Raw genomic sequence first — 17883 nt, forward strand, 5'->3', positions numbered from 1 at the left:
CTTCTAAGCAGTCTTTGGCTGAAAAATGATCTCACCCTATCCTTTTCTTGGTTCTGCTGCTTGTGGATTTCGAGACAGGTTTTCTAAAGAATGGCTAAGAGTAAATATAAAGATTTCTTGGTCATTTCTGTAGAGATAGCCATTGAATGTTTGGAACAAGATTTGAATTAACTGAAAAACAATAGAGAGAAAGAAAGGAAGAGTACCCAGGTAAAAAAATCTTTAAGGAAATATACAGGTAAAGATTGATAGATAACTGATGATCCCCTAAAACATACTTAGAAAAATTGATCAGAGTAGAGAAAGTAATATTCCAAAATCCTGACATGAAAAACTCTCTCAGAATAATAATTATTAGGAATATGTTTAAGGTCTCTAAATTATTGTCACCTATTCCTTATCTTGTTTATGACAGCACTTATCATTTTCTTTATATTTATGATATTGTAAAAATTTAGAAGTAAAGCAGCAGGATTTTCAGTTTTTTCTAATGGAGTAATTTTTTCCACCTATTGCTGTAGGTTGCATTGTAATTTTACTTGCTAAATACTTTATTTTTAGTAATATAACAAACTGTCTGCTTGAGTCAGTAACAGAACACATTTAAATCGGGAAAACCTGATTCCTTTTTGACTCACCTCATGTCCTGGTATGTAGAAATATATAAAAAACAAAGACAGTAGTTATTCCGTGAATGAATTGGGATTTCTAAACAGTTTCATTGTACATACATACAAGCTTATAGAACCCTACCCTTCCAGCCCTTCATTAGACCATATTGAAGGGGAGAGATGTCTAATGAAGGTCTGGAAAGGTAAGTTGAACCCACATTCCTAAGGACTTTATACACTTAAATCAAAGATTTTTCTTTGATCTTTGAGATAATGATTCATTGGAGCTTCTCAAGCTGATGAGTGATGTGATCAGACCTTGGCCTTATGAATAGCACTTTGCAAACTGGGTGGAGAATGGACTGATGAGTGGAGAGACTTGAGGCATTGACAACAATTAAAAGACTGTTGCAGTTGTTTAGGTGAAAAAGGAGGCTGGTCTCACAGTTAAATTATTTTTTTTTCATAAAAGTATTTTATTATTTTACAGTTACCATATAGAAATAGTTTTCAACATTTGTTTTTATAAGATTTCTAGTTTCGAATTTTTCTCCCTCCCTCCCTCCTCCCTCTCCAAGACAGCAAGCAATCTGATATAGTTATATATGTACAATCATATTAAACATATTTCTGCATTAGTCATGCTGTGAAAGAAGAATCAGAGCAAAAAGGAAAAACCTCAAAAAAGAAAAACAAAAAAAATAGAAATAGTATGGTTCAATCTGCATCTAGATTCCACAGTTCTTTTTTTCTGGATTTGAAGAGCATTTTCCATCATGAGTCCTTTGGAACTATCTTGGACCATTGTATTGCTGAGAAGGATCAAGTCTATCACAGTTGATCAACACACAGTGTTGTTGATACTCCCAGTTATATTCTGACTGTGAAATTGGTATTATGCAAAGAAAAGTGATTAGCATGTCAATACCTGTTGACTCCAGAGATCCTACTCTTAGACTTATTCATCTAAGATACTCAGAGGAAGGAACAAAAATCCAGTGTGTATAAAAATATTGAGTGGTACTTTTTGTTGTTGCAGTGAACTAGAAACCAAATAGGTATCTGTTAAATTGGAAATAGCTGAAAAATGTCTGGCATATAAATAGAATGAGATGCCAAGCTTTTTTCAACATTTGGTTAAAAAAAAATGAAATCATTCACAATCATGTAGATGCAAAGATTTCTACAAAGAAACCCATTACCTGAATACCCAGTGAGGCTCTGGAAGAATAAAGAGTGAAACACTCCACTCCTCATGAACTACTAGGATAGGATGTTGAATATATTGCCAGAGGCTTGCTATATCACATATTTTTGCTTAACCATCACTTAATTATCACAAGGTAAGAGTTTAATCTGGAGGGGTGCTGGATGGAGCTTGATCAGAAATGATTATAATGTTTAAGAAATAAAAAGGATAGAGGGGAATAGGGAAAAAAGAAATCATGATAAAAGTAGCAGCAGAAAGGTCATTGTACATGGAATAGTACATCTGAGTAAGGGAAATTTAGGGGACTCTAGGGATCATAGAATCTTCAAGCTGAAAGGAACACACCTGATGGTTTAATAAAGTCCTATCTTTACCCATGAATCCTGGTTTTTTTTTTTTTTGTTTGTTTGTTTTGTTTTTTTTTAAGTGAGGCAATTGGGGTTAAGTGACTTGCCCAGGGTCACACAGCTAGTAAGTGTTAAGTGTCTGAGGCCGGATTTGAACTCAGGTACTCCTGACTCCAGGGCCGGTGCTCTATCCACTGCGCCACCTAGCTGCCCCTCATGAATCCTGTTTACAGCATACTTGATAAGTGGTCATCCAGTGTTCTCCCATTTGAAAATCTTCAGTAACTGTCTACTCCTTTGGCATTCAAGTTATCTGTAGATAACTATTGCTGTTACATTTTCCTTATAGTTAACTTCCTTCCTATAAATTCCAATCATTTTTCATAGTTCTGTCCTTCAGAATCAAGCAGAACAAGTGTAATACCTTTCCTACTCCTTCACTTGATATTCATATGGCATGACCATAGTAACATTCCTACTTTCCCTTTTTGTCTGCATTATTTCTGTTAAAAAATGGTACCATAAATTGGATATAACCAAATGGGGCTTGAAGAAGGCAGGGTATGATAGAGTTGCCACTTTGATCTAGAACAGGGCTTCTTTATCTTTTTTGTGTCTTGGATCCCTTTGGCATTCTAGGGAAATCTATGGCACTCTTCTAAGAATAATATTTTAAATGCAAAAAGCAAAATACATAGAAATTAAAAAGAATTTTAATTAATTTCATTTCAAGTGGGAATGCCTGAAAAGTTATATTGAAAGAAAACGTAATTTTTCTTGTATACAAGTTTATGAATTCTCTGAAACCTATCCATAGACTTCCTTGCTTTAGACACTTCTGTTAGCCTGATCTAAGATCACATTATCTCTTTTGGCTGTCACATTATTCTATTAACTATTATAGGCTTTGCGGTCTACTGAAAACCTTAGATGTTTTTGGTATGTTGACTAAAGGGTCAGATGATGGGCTGTGCTATGCTGAATAAGGTGCTTCTGTGTGAGATCTGAGTTAGATCCATCATGTAAAACATTATGATGGGGGCAGCTAGGTGGCACAGTGGATAAAGCACCAGCCCTGGACTCAGGAGAACTGGAATTCAAATCCAACCTCACACACTTGACACTTACAAGCTGTGCGACTCTGCACAAGTCACTTAACCCTCATTGCCCTGCAATAAACCAAAACCAAAACAAAACCCAACATTATGGCATACCTGCTGACTTAGGAGCAACTTTCTGTGAGGTTATGGGGACTGTTGATTTCCTATACCTGCCCCCAGCAACCCTGTTTCACAAGGAATGTTCCAACTTTTTTTGCATATGGTATTTAATAAATGATGTTTGAAACTGAGGTTTAAATAGTGCAGAGTTAGTGGTTATTTTGGGCTAGAGAGAAACTGCTATTTTTTTTAGGGGAAGAGGCTTCCTGTGTGATGGTAGAGAAAGGGATATTGAAAGGAATGATAATGACGAATTCATTATCATTGCTGCTAAGATGTAAAATTATTGGGCTTGGAGTCATAGGGATGGAACGAGGGGTTAACCACAAAATATACTATTGTACAGCTTTCCAGAATCATTAGGAAAGAGGTTTTGACTTTGGTTTTCTAAGGGACTTTTGGTTTGGCTGCTTCTGCTTTTCTGGGATAGGTAATATAATGGTGTCTACTGGTTATGGTTACACATTATGTGGGAGTAAATATTAAGGTCCTAAAATCCATAGTTGAGTGGGGTAGTGGCTTTTGCCTTACTGGCTGTTGTATGCTTGATTGAGTTGCTGACCCATTAAGGGTTTCATGGCTGTAACGATTGTCATATGACTTGCCTTCTGGACTCATCACCCTCTGCTTTTTCAATTGATTATAAGTAAAGGACTTTACCTTATACTTGTTCAATTTCTCTTTGTTCAGTTTATCACATCTTTTCTAGCTTTTTTGAGACAGCCTTTTCATTTTCATGTTATTCATAGATTTAATGAGTATACCACTAGCTTTTATCCAAGTCATGTAATGATACTGTGGAAGAATTGTGCTAGATCTAGAGTCGGGGGGTTCATTTCAAATCCCATCTCTGCTGTTTATTATTTTTGTAACCATGAGAGTTTCATAACATTTATGGGCCTCAGTTTCCTCATTTAAAAAATGATGGAGTTGGACTGGATGACTTCTAACTCTGATCCATGAATAGAACTGGAAAACAAAAGAGCTCAAAGATACCATACCAGAGACTTCATTCCACATTAACAATTGATTTAGGTTTCAAGTCAAATGATCAATAAATAATCCTTAGAAGAACTAAGAATTTTTTCAAGTTCCTATTCATTCTCAAACTATAGAAGCACAATTATGTTCCAGAGGTGGAACAAATACAGTTGTTTCCACAGGACAGTAAAGGACAAACCCCAACAAAGTAGTAGCTTTATGAATTAAAAAAGGAGAAAGCCAAACTAAGGGTATCCACACCCTACTCTTCCACCACCAGCCTCCACAATAATTCAGGTTGTACACTCTGAACCCACTGTCTTGTGTTTTAGGACCCACTTAGCAATTATCCTGCTACTGTAGTTTTTGCCAACACATACCTGTACCCTTATCCTAGCATTCTGTTGCACTAATCAGTGAAATTCAACTCTTCCCCAGTAATGTGGGGAGGAAGGTGAGACATGAGATAGGAGAGTATAATCCTAGGGGGACCTCTAATTTGGGGACTCCAAGGAGGCAGAAATTCTTTCTCACACCTATAATCCCTCCTCCATTATGCCTACCCAAAACTAAGGACACTGATTTAACCCAGCCAGAGAACTCAAGAACAAAGGAAAGTGGGTCAACAAGCCAGAAGGAAAGGGTTCTAGAATCTAGTTAGAGCCAATACTCTCTACCTAAAAGTTATTTGGAGGTGGTGAAAAGTGGCTTCCCCAAATTGGATGAAGCTGAGATATTTTCGAGGCCCAGTACCAAGAGTAAATCTACCATGAAAGAGGACCCAGAATTTGAGCAACAGGACAAATAAGGAGAAAAATGTCTAAAACCATCATCTGATCCCTGGAGAAAACAAACAAACAAAAAACCCCACAACAACTCAGTTAAAAACTGTGTAAGTAGATATAGACGATAGTGAAATCAGAAAGAGATGAATAACAAGACATCTAAAAGATTGCAAAAGTACATAATTAAATACTGCAAGCCAAAGGAAATTTAATTGATACCTAAGTTCATTAGAACCCTGTTGCTTCCTCCATGGAACCAGAGCAGAAAGTTCCAGAATAGTTCAAGAGAGAAATCAGAACCTTGAGAGAAGAATGTAAGTGGGAACAAACGACAGATTTTATTCCTAGAGAAGCAGAAATAATTAGTTGAATGGATAAACTTGAATCCATATTAATGAGCAAATAAGGTAAACACATTGATCCCCAAAACAAGATGCATAGAGACAGCTTAAGAATTGTAAGTTTCCTAGGAGAACACAAGTCAAAAATCCCTGAAAAATATAATCTAAGAAACTTCTAAATACAGAAAACCAGGCCCCAATGGACAGAATCCATAGATGGTTTCCAGAACACAGGGAATAAGAAGAACCTATGCTTAAAAGTCCAAGATACATAGTGATTAATTTTCACCTTACAATGCATGTGTAGTGATCATATATTCTTTTAATATTTTTGGATTTTTTTGCTTTTCTCCTTCCAGATCACCCTTCACTTCAGTATAATTGTATTACCAATCTGTTTTCTTCTTTAATTCACTTCTTTGTAAAGACTTACCGCCATGGATTCAAATCATTGTGTTCTGTTAATTATTTCTTCTATGTAGACCATAAATTCTGCCGTTTGTTGCTTTTAAATTCCTTTCAAGATTCTTATTTCTCTTTTGAACCATTTAGGAATATCCCGTTATGGTTCCATGATCTTATGGGAATCTTCAGAGTTCTCTGTTTCATCTAATATGATTCAATTTTCTTTATCTTGCATTATTTTTAGAAACATCCATAGTCATTTAGAAGTCATGGCTACCATCTGATCATGTATTTTAATATCTTCCTATTTATTTATCTGTGTTCTAGGTTTATTTCTTTCTCCCTATACTTGGTGGTTTCAGTCTTTTGTACCTTGGATTTCCCTATAATTCAGTTTCAGAATCCTTCCCCTTTGATCTGTTCTCAGCCCTAATCCTTCTCAACTTCTCTGAAACTTTTGACGCTGTCAGCCATATTCTTTCTTTTCTAAGTTTTCATGATCTCAGACTCTCCTGGTTTCTCTCTTACCTCTCTGAGATCTCTTTCTCATTAGCATGGCTACTAATTATTGGTATACCCCAAGGCTCCTACCCTGAATCATCTTTATTTCCTTTCTCTACATTCTCTTGGTGACTACTGAGTTCCCATCAGTTAAATTATGAAAAGGAACTACACAGCTTACAATTTAATGTACAAGTCAATAAAGGGCTTTATTTTGTCCATAGTAACAAAACAAAGCAGGGAAAAGCCATCAAATGGCCCACAGAGATTGGCAATTGGAATGAACTATTTCCCAAAGCTACTAAAATTTATGGAAAACATACTCATGCTAGATTAACAAATAGTCACTGGATCGGCTAGTTTACTGTTATGTCTTTTGGTTTTTGTTGCAGAAGAGCTGGTTAGGGTAAAGAAAGGTATAGCATAGGGATTAGATATGGAAATTCAGGCTTATTCTGCAATGACATTTCCTTATTTCAAGAAAGCGAAAATAACAGTTCCTCTTTCTCTGTGTAGATGACTCTGTATTGAGCTTTGTTCTCTTTCCTGAACTCCAGTCCTACATTACCTACATTGCCTATTGGACACTTAAAACACAGTATTCCAGAGATATCTCAAATTCCACAAGTATGAAACAGAGTCATCGTCTCTACATCCACAATTCTCTTTCAAACTTCTCTATTTCTGTTAAGGACACTACCATTCTTCTTACACTCTCTTGGTTTCATAACCTCCTAATTATCCTTGGCTCCTCACTCTCCATCATCCCACGCAACTAATCAATTGCCAAAGCATGCCATTTCTATCTCTAGGGTGGAGATAGAGGGAGGTGAGTGGGAGGGAGAAGTATCAGGTTACCATCTGTTACCCAAGATATGCGTAGCTTTAATATAACAATTAGAAGAGGGGAGCACTATGAAAGTGGTATGTCAATAAAAGAGAATTCTCTTACTAGGTTGTAAGCTTCATGAAGTCAGGGAAGACAACATTTATTAGCAGGGGCGTGCTGTTTATCAATAAATAGGTCAGTGGCTTGCCTCCATTTATGCCCAAGACTTTGAACAAAAGGAAAGTTTCTTTTATATAAGTTTTGGGGAGTACAGAATAAAGAACAGAACTGGATAGCTGATATTATGGTATTGAGGGCAACATAATTGCCCTAACAAGCTGAGGGTAGGGAAACAACATGATTGGTTAGAAGTTTGGTCATGTGGGCTAGCAACAAGCCCCCTTCTCTCCAGAGACCAAGAAGTGCTTATTGTCTGAGTCCAGGTAAAAGGTAGAGGTCTAGACATTTGGATTGCAAACCAAACATTGTTGAAAGATTGCTTGGTGGAGTAAAGGTATCAGGCCCAAACTCCCTTTGTGTTCGTATGCATTCTCCAAGGTCAGTAAACTCCTTGAAGCAAAAAAGAGGTAGATTTTAGAATTTAACCCATTACAGACCAGCTGAACTCTGAACTTAGTTCTGAGAGAAAGAACCATGACTTAAGCAGTTAGAGGATAAAAATAGTTACTGGACAAAATCAGAAGTAAAAAGGATCAATAAATAAATGATACAAGATCATTCTTAATCTTCCCAATATGGCATCTAAGTAAGGATAGTGCTTCATATTTACCATACTGATTTGTGATTTAAAAAAAAAAATAACAGTTAACATAATACAGAAAGGTCCCCCAAATCTTAATGTTGTTTAAACTTTAATTTAATGCTTAAAATGGCAATAAGACTTTTGGAACATCCTGTAGGGACAAACAGGCAACTGCTTTGAACTTTTAATTGTTCTGTTGACTGAAAATGACAGTACCAAAAATTATAAAATTCTTGAAATGAACATGAATTGATTTCTATTCATTTTCTGTGTTGTCTCCTATTTCTTCTTATAGATATTTCACTTTAAAGAACTTTTCATTTGGAAAAATTGTATGCCAAAGAATTCAGATGGTTACTGAAAATTATTGATTCTTTGGAACTCTATTATAACTTCTCCAGAAATTGTTATCAAGAAATTTTCCCTGTAATTTTTCTTTAAGTGGCATTGAGATTAAAAAAAATATGGTGAAGAAGTTAAGGGAAGTGTTACCTGCTGGAAAACTGTGGAAAGAGGAGAGCTGTTAGGCCTTACTTCTTCAAGTCAGCTGTAGAAAGTGTTGATTATTGTATCAAGGAGTGAGTAGAATAGATTAAGTATTTATGTATAATTTGATTTTATATATTTAATTGTATAAATATAATTCAAGATAAAATTGTCACAGCTAGGTTGCACAGGTGACAGAGTGCCAGTTCTGGAGTCAGGAAGATGCATCTTCCTGAGTTCAAATCTGGCCTTAGACAGTTACTAGCTGTGTTATCCTGGGCAAGTCATTTAACCTTGTTTACTTCTGTTTCCTCATCTGTCAAATGGGCTGGGGAAGGAAATGGCAAACCAGTCCAGTATCTCTGACAAGAAAACCCCAAATGGGTTTATGCAGAGTCAGACATGACTGAAACAACTGAACAATGAACAAAAACAATTTTATAAACTTATATATTCCAAATGCATGTTATAACTTTTCTTACACACCCCCAAAACCCCAACAGCATTAACTGAAATGCATGTTTGTTGCAAGGTCCATTGTAAGGGCCAAAATTAGGATGGGAAGAGTTAAGTGGGCGGCTCGCCATAGTATTTGGCTAAGAAAGGAAACAGCCTCTTTCAAAAAACAAAACAGGTTTATTAATGGGAACAAGTTCAAAATACAAGTGAGGTTAATAGAGTTGGGGAATCCAAATCTCTGGGGTAAAAAGGCCCCAGGCACCCTGAAACTACCTCCAGCCCTTTGCCTAAAAAAACACAAACTCACCACCATCCGAAATCTGTAGCTCTAAGGAGAATTAGCTGTGTAGTCTCTTCTGTTTTTGGTCCAAAGGTCAAACACCAACAGCTCCTCCAACTGTCTGACTTCCTTCCCCTTTTCCCTCAGAATTCTCTCCTCAGAAAAACTCCCCTCTCCCTCTTCCTCTAACTGCCTCTAACTGTCTCTCCCACAGGAAGGGTGGTTCTTAGCCATGCTGAGTCTCCAGTTGGCTCAGCACACCCACATGGGCTATCCCCATTATAATCTGACCAGGCCCAAGGGGGGGCCTAGTTACTTAGTTTCAATAAATGTTCCCTGTGGTCAGAGCTCCTCCCACCTGTTCAACTATCTCCCAAAGTATACACCCATCCTCTCAGGCTTTTAAGCTCACATTTTTTCAGTCTGACCACAATGAAGCAAAGATAAGGTTATGAAAACCCCAAATCACAATTAACACCGTACACCATTAAAACCTGAAACTTGGCATATGCCAAGTCAGTACAAATAATTTGCAAACCTCAAATTTTTAAACTTAACTTTATCATATTTGCATGAGAAAGAAAAAAGCCCTTTCATTCACATAGTGTGCTTAAGAAGAAACTGAAGGTCTCTCTAGGTTACTTTGAAGTAGGGTGGGTTGTATTTTACTTAGTAAGTGGGTTGTATTTTACTTAGTAAGAGAAAAAGATTTTGTTAACTAAAATGCCCAGCATGAACCATTCTTTAAATATATATGTGTGTGTGTGTGTGTGTGTGTGTGTGTCTACACATATATGCATACACACATGCACACATATACATATACACATAGTCATACATACATGCAAGCATGCATCCATCCTTACATACATATATATCCACTGGGCTCTAAGCATACCAATCAACATTATACAAGTAGGGGAAAAGTCTCAGGAAATTTTCTTGGTATTTCCTAGGAGAAATACATTGCTAATAGGACCAAGCATGCGGAAGATGTGGAAGAAACAGTACTGCTCCATCCCTTTCAGAAAGGGAGTAGCATTTCTATAGGCAGCAGAAAAACCTGTCTGAATGTCAGATCAGTCTCATCATGTCACCTCTTCTAACTGGATGTTCTTTATTATTGTGCCCTAAGCCATCTTCTCTTCTTTGTCTACACTCTTTCTTGTTATCCATGTCAGGTTCCATGGGTTTAAGTACCACGTCTATGAAATGACACACACAACATGCACAAACACATGTTAACATACGTGTATATATGTATGCATGTGTGCATGTGGTAAGTAGCTGGTACAATGGATAGAACAATTGTTCTGAACTCCAAGCCTCAGTTTAAATATGGCCGTAGGTACTTACTCACTGTGTTTCCCTGGGCAAGTCACTACACCTCTGTTTCCCCCATTTTTTAAAAAAGGATAATAATTGTACCTACCTTCCAGGGTTGCTGTCAGGATCAATTGAGATAATATTTGTAAAATGATTAGCACAGTACCTTGCACATATTAGGTGCTTAATAAATTCTTATTCCCGTATGTATGTATGTATGTATGTATATGTATAGGTGCATGCATTCAAGCTCAGTTCTCTCCTTTGAGCTTCAGTCCTACATCACCAGTTGTTTATTGATATCAAACTCAAATAGAAATGGGAGCCATGAAATCATACATAAGAATTCCTGTGGGAGCATATTGACTTAGAAAACCACATTTTAACATCATCTGTTTTATTATATTGCATTTGTTTTGTTAAATATTGCTCTGTTGGGGGCTGCTAGGTGGCACAGTGGTTAAAACACCGGCCCTGGATTCAGGAGGACCTGAGTTCAAATCCGGCCTCAGACACTTGACATTAAACATTTCAAACTCAATGTCCCAGCGGTGTTTCCAATTCAGTATTACCAGAACTAAACTCATTATCATTCCCCCCAAACTTTTCCTTTTCCAAACTTGTCTATTTCTGTCAAAGTTACTGCCATTCTTCCTTGACACAATTCTCAGCTCACTCTTCCCCCATATCTAATAATTTGCTACATTGTGTTGTTTCTACCTGCACAATATCTCTGATTAGAATCTAGCCTTTTATCTGCACATACACAGTTACTGCCCAAGTTTAGGCTCTCATCACTTCCTTCTTGGCTTATTGCAAGTCTCCTAATTGTTTTCCCTGCCTTAAGACTCTCTCCACTCCAATTCATTGTACATGCTGTTGCCAAAGTCGTTTTCCTTAAGTGCAGTTCTATGTGATTCTCCTACTCAATCAACTCCAGTGGTTTTCTATTGCCTCCAGGACAAAATATAAATGCCTCTGTAAAGAGAGCTTTTAAAGCCCTTTACCACCCCGGTCTAAACTATCTTTCCAGTCTCATTGGAAATTACTCCCGTCCCAGACTCTGCAATCCAGCCAAGCTAGCCTACTTTTGGTTCCTCACACACAACACTCCATCTCATGTCTCTATACCTTTGTGTCAGATGTCTCTCATGCATATAATGCAATTCTTCCTTACCTATGTTTCCTTGTAGCACAAACACCATCATCTTCATGGAACCTTTTGTGATTCTCTTAAATTGTAAATGCTTTCACTTCCAGATCACCTTGAATGAACTACACTGTATTAATTTTTATCTGTTCATTTTCTAATTATGGCATATGTTTTGTATGTCCATAAATATGTACATAGATACTGAGTTGTTAAAATAAGTCATCTATTATGGATGTGTTTCCTTTTTATTTTTTTATTTTAAATTTCAGAGAAATTGATTAGTTAACACTATCAATGTCAAGGGAATCCATACTACCATTTGACTAACATTTTAAGAACATTAAGATAAAAATATAAGAAAATTAATATAATTTTTAAAAAATCATCCTTCTGGTTCAGATGTATTTGTAGGCTCTTGTTTTAGCCTTAATGGAAACTCCTGTTCAGAAACATTATATAATTTTAAATGAACATGAAGAATTAGTAAAGTTTTCTCATAGACCTGAAAAATATTTGTGTATAACAATCTTTTTGTTATCTTCCCATTATAATGTAAGCTCCTTAAGAGCAGGGATTGTTTCATTCTTTGTACTTGTATCCCCCTCTTCTAATAGTGCCTTGCACATAAACAGCATATAATAAATGTTTGTTGATTGATATATCAACATATTTTAATTTTAGAGTAATGTGGATCACTCACAACCCTTTCTTAACCTTCGTACTCCACACGTTAAAGATACTGATTTAAGTGCATGCTGGATTACTATTGAATTAATATGATGATGGAAACTTTAAATGTAGATGTCACAAAAAATGTGCTACCTATGTCAGAAAACCCTTAGACTAAACAGTGACATTAATCTGTTATGTTTATTAGCAGTATGTTTTTCTCCCAAAAAGCACATGTATAGTTCCTATTTGTTGATAAAAATGAAACTACTGTAGTGTTTTTAAACTGTTCACGTTGAGGAGCTGTTAAGATGTTGGTGATACTTCAAGAATGTAGTTATTAAAATAAAAATCTAAAATTTCAGTTGTAGGGAAAGATAAAGAAATGGAGATTATACTATTTTACTTTTTTGATCTCTAGATAATAAGAATCAGCATCAACCAAACCGTATGGGTCAGGTCCCTGTTGCCAGAGAGTTGTCATGAATTCCCTTTTAGCAAAATGTACATTTACTAGGTTTTCTTAGAACAACTTCATTCTCAATGCCAGGAAAAATATCAACTTTTCCAGTGAACGTTAGAAAATATAGCAGGATATAATCCACAACCCTTTGGAATTTTCCTCTTTTTACACTTGATACTGTTTTGTTGGGCAGCAACAACTATTTAACAGCTATGTTGACTGTGGTATAGTCTACAAATGCCCTTAGGAAACTTGGCAGAGAGGTGCTGGGACAAATTTACTATCTCTATTTCTTTAATCACACATTTAAAAATCAACTGCCTGTACTGTAGTTGTTGAGATTTAACCCATTTAAAAGCATGGCTTATATTTTAACAACAGGTTGCAAAGAATACAAATTTCAAAATACTTTTTCTTATTTGTGTTTGAATAATAATAAATATTTTTATATAAAGTTTTGATTTCCAAATTCTATCCCTCTTTCCCTCCCTCCTCTCTTACCTCCCTGAGGTGGTAAGCAATCAGATATAGGTTATACATGTGCAATTATGTAAAACATGACCATATTAGTAATTTTGTTTAAGAAAATGAATAAAAAATGAAAGAAAGTGAAAATAGCATGCTTCAGTCTGTGTTCAATCAATATCAGTTCTTTCTCTGGAGGTGGATGGTAAGCTTCATCATTAGTCCTTTGGGATTGTCTTGGATTATTGTATTGCTGAGAATAGTTAAGACATTCACAGTTCTTCATCAAACAATATTGCTATCACTGTCCACATTGTTCTTCTGGTTCTGCTCTCTTCACTATACATCAGTTCATATAAGTCTTTTCAGGCCTTTCTGAAATCATAGTGCTCATCATTTCTTATAACACAATAATATTCCATCACAATTGTTAAGGGTTAAAATTCTAGCTAGTCTGTCTAAAATATCTAATGAGTGGTCGCCAATAAATTATAAGCTTCAGCAAGAGTTAGACTTTTAAGCATTTATTAAGGAGAATAAGAATTTGATAAAGAGAGAGAGAAAGGCCTAGATTTTTAGTCTATATTCCTTATAAAAACTCACCAAACCAAAAAGGCCACCTTTGGAGTGAGGGAGACCGTCTGTGCCGCGCCGCCAGGAGTCCCGCCAAGCAGGCAAAAAGGCCTACTCTCGTTCTCTCCACCCCGGAAGTCAAAAAACCCGGCAGGCAGTCTGACATGCGCAGCAGGCGGACTGTACCCGGCAGGCAGTCTGACATGCGCAGCAGGTGGACTGTTCATCTCCTCCCCAAAAGGGTGGTCCTTGAAGAACTGGCGTCTTTCAGTTATCCTAACCGACTGTTAAAAACTTTCATATTTTACCACACAATCATATACCACAATTTGTTTAGCCATTCCCCAATTGATGGGCAGGCATTCCTTTGATTTCCAATTCTTAGCCACCATGAAAAGAGCTGCTATAAATATTTTTCTATAAGTAGGTCTTTCTCTCTTTTTTGGGGATGTTTTTGGGATATAAATCTAGCAGCGGTATTGCTGAATCAAAGGGTATGCACAGTTTGATAGCCCTTTGGGTATAGTTCCAAATTACTCTCCAGAATGGTTGGATCTAAAAGAACATAATTTTTTTTTTTTTTTTTTGGTGAGGCAATTGGGGTTAAGTGACTTGCCCAGGGTCACACAGCCAGTAAGTGTCAAGGGTCTGAGGCCGGATTTGAACTCAAGTCCTCCTGACTCCAGAGCTGGTGCTCTATCCACTGTGCCACCTAGCTGCCCCAAAGAACACAATTTTTAAGGATATGTCAGTTCAATGAAATAGAGCATTTACTAGTCACCCAAATGTAAAGAGGTCTAGATTGAGTCCCCATCTTTTCACTGGGAGATTGGACTTCCTGCCAGCAAATAGGGAACAGTGATTCTAGTCAAAAAGTTTATCCTTAAGTCCTCCCTTCATTTTTTCTTTTTATCTAGTGTATACTCTAAGAATTGAGATGATGTAATCTTGCCCTGTGCTTATTAAGTGAACCCTTTCTACAACATCTCTGAACAAATTGTCATCCAACCACTACTTGAATATCTCTAATGAGGGAAAAATCACTAAATCACAAAGCAGTAAATTTTATTTTTAGATAGCTCTAATTATCCTATTCCTTATACAGAATTCTAACCAGCTTTGAACCATTCATATTCTACTCAGTAAAGGCAAAAAAATTTCCTAATCTCTCTTCCATATGATAAACTTCCACATATATGAAAAAATACACTTCTAGTCTTCCAGACCCCCAGGTCTTTCTTTTCCAATTCTAAGCAATCTTCATTTTTTCCAACTATCTATCATGTTACATTATTTTCAGTCTTCTCACTGTCCTGTTTCCCCTACTCTGGATTCATTCCAATTGCATCAATTTCATTCTTAAAATGTGGCAACTTTGCTGATTACTCTAAAATCTACTAACCTTACTCTTTCTGCGGATCTTCAGTCTCATATCTCTGACTTCTTTTTAGACATCTAGAACTGGATGTATCAGTAGACATCTTTAACTAAACATGTTCATAACAAAACTCATGATTTTCCCTCCCTCCACATTCTCTCATTCCAAACTTCCTTGTTGCTGTTAAGTGCAACACCATCTGTCTAGTCCCCAAGGCATGCAGCCTAGGTGTTATTTTCCATTCCTCATTATCTCTCACCTCACATATCTAATCTGTTGCCAAGGCCTGTTGATTTCATCTTTGCAACATCTCTTAAATATGCCCCCTTTTCTCCTCTGATATTACTACTGTTGGTTCAGGTTCTCACCACCTCACTTGAGCATTATTGCAATAGCCTGCTGGTGGGTTGGCCTCCTACAAGCTTCTGCCCACTACAGTCCATCTTCTCTTCTACCCACTGCAGTCCATTCTCTATTCAGCTGCCAAAGTGATTTTCCTAAAGTGCAGGTCTGACCATGGCAGTTGCCTCCTCAAGAAATTCCAGTGGCTCACCGTTGCCCCCAAGATCAAATACAAAATTTTTTGTTTGACTTTCAAACCCCATCACAACCATTCTTCTTATATATTACCCCCCACAGACTCAGTCATACAAGTGACTCTGACCTCCTTGTACTTCCTCAAAGAAGACATACCATCTCTTGTCTCCAAGCATTTTCACTGTCCCCCATGCCTGAAATTCTGTCTTTCTTCATCTCTCCTTCCTGGCTTCCTTCAAGTCCCAGCTAAAAATCTCCCTTCTACAAGAAGTCTTTCCCAATCTCCCTTAATGCCAATACCTTCCCCATCTTATTATATATATATATTTATTCTGTATCTTGTTTGTACCTAGTTGTTTTCATGTTATTTCCCCCATTAGATTGTGAACTACTTGAGAGGAGTCTCCTCTTCTGCTTTTTTTTTTTTTTTTTTGTATCTTCCAAACTTTAAATGGTCCTTGTTCTTGACTAGTTGACTTTTTGGCAAAACTGTTTTCTGCTCAACCACCCCCAGAAGCCTGTGTTCTTGTCTCAGTGTTGTCCATTATTTTCTTTTTTTGTTTTGTTTCATTTTGTTTTTGTAGGACAATGAGGGTTAAGTGACTTGTCCAGGGTCACACAGCTAGTAAGTGTCAAGTGTCTGAGCCTGGATTTGAAATCAGGTCCTCCTGAATCCAAGGCCAGTGCTTTATGCACTGCGCCACCTAGCTGCCCCAGTTGTCCATTATCATCATCATCATCTTCTTCTTCTTTCTTCCTCCTCCCTCCTCCTCCTCCTCCTCCTCCCCCCCTCCTCCTCCTCCTCCTCCTCCTCCTCTTTCTTCTTCTTCTTCTTCTTCTTCTTCTTCTTCTTCTTCTTCTTCTTCTTCTTCTTCTTCTTCTTCTTCTTCTTCTTCTCCTTCTCCTTCTCCTCCTCCTTCTCCTCCTCCTCCTCCTCCTCCTCCTCCTCCTCCTCCTCCTCCTCCTCCTCCTCCTCCTCCTCCTCCTCCTCCTCCTCCTCCTCCTCCTCCTCCTCCTCCTCCTCCTCCTCCTCCTCCTCCTTCTCCTTCTCCTCCTCCTCCTCCTTCTCCTTCTCCTTCTCCTTCTCCTTCTCCTTCTCCTTCTCCTTCTCCTTCTCCTTCTCCTTCTCCTTCTTCTTCTTCTTCTTCGCAATTGAGGTTAAATGACTTGCCCAGGGTCACACAGCTAGTAAGTGTTAAGTGTCTGAGGCCTGATTTGAACTCAGGTCCTCCTGAATCCAGGACTCCTGTTCAATTCACTGTGCCACCTAGCTGCCCCTGTCTATTATTTTCAATCCCTTCTCTAGTCAGTTCTCCAAACCCCTGTGTTCTTATCAAACTTATCTTAGGTTTTCTGTCCCTTTTTCTGCCTTTCCCATTTAAAGGCTGTTCTAGATGGTTGCTTTTCCATTTCCTCTATTAATTAGTGAACAAGTACTTAGTGTATGGACAGGCTGGTTCTAAGTGTTAAGGATCCAAGTACGAAGAATAAAGCAATTCCTGATCACAAAGAACTTACATTTTAATGGGAAGACAACAAATATGTATATAAATAGGCACATATAATATAAAGTGAATAAATGCAAACAATATAAAAATAATTAAATGCAAAATGTTTTTGGAAGGATAGCACTGGCAGTTGAGGGATTAGGAAAGATATTATGCTGAATATTATGTTTGAGCAACATCTTAAGGGAAAACCAGAATGCTGAATCAAAGGTATGGAGGGAAGGCTTTCCATGAATGTGGGAGAGTCATTGCTTGGGCACAGAGATAGGTCATAGAGTGTTTTGTGCAAGAAGTTGAGTGGAAGTCAGTGTGCCTGTATCAAAGCATATGGGAGGAGATTAATGTCCAGTGAGGCTGGAAAAATAGGTTGGGGTCAGGTTATAGGGTTTTAAAAACTTAACATGGGAATTTATTTGTTTTGTTTTGTTTTGTGGGTCAATGAGGGTTAAGTGACTTGCCCAGGGTCACACAGCTAGTAAGTATGTCTGAGGCCGGATTTGAACTCAGGTCCTCCTGAATCCAGGACCGGTGCTTTATCCACTGTGCCACCTAGCTGCCCTGGGAATTTATTTTTTATTCTAGTGGCAATAGAA

The 17883-nt window shown here is 37.4% G+C and overlaps 1 protein-coding gene across 8 annotated transcripts in view; it reads left to right on the top strand.

Annotated features, from left to right (window-relative positions):
• The window catches only part of ARHGAP32 (Rho GTPase activating protein 32), a 363679-nt gene that overhangs the window by 178186 nt on the left and 167610 nt on the right, over positions 1–17883 (top strand). The gene's annotated exons all lie outside the window — the stretch shown is intronic.

The sequence above is a fragment of the Dromiciops gliroides genome, chromosome 3, assembly GCF_019393635.1.
Source record: "Dromiciops gliroides isolate mDroGli1 chromosome 3, mDroGli1.pri, whole genome shotgun sequence".
In the NCBI taxonomy this organism is placed as follows: Eukaryota; Metazoa; Chordata; class Mammalia; order Microbiotheria; family Microbiotheriidae; genus Dromiciops; species Dromiciops gliroides.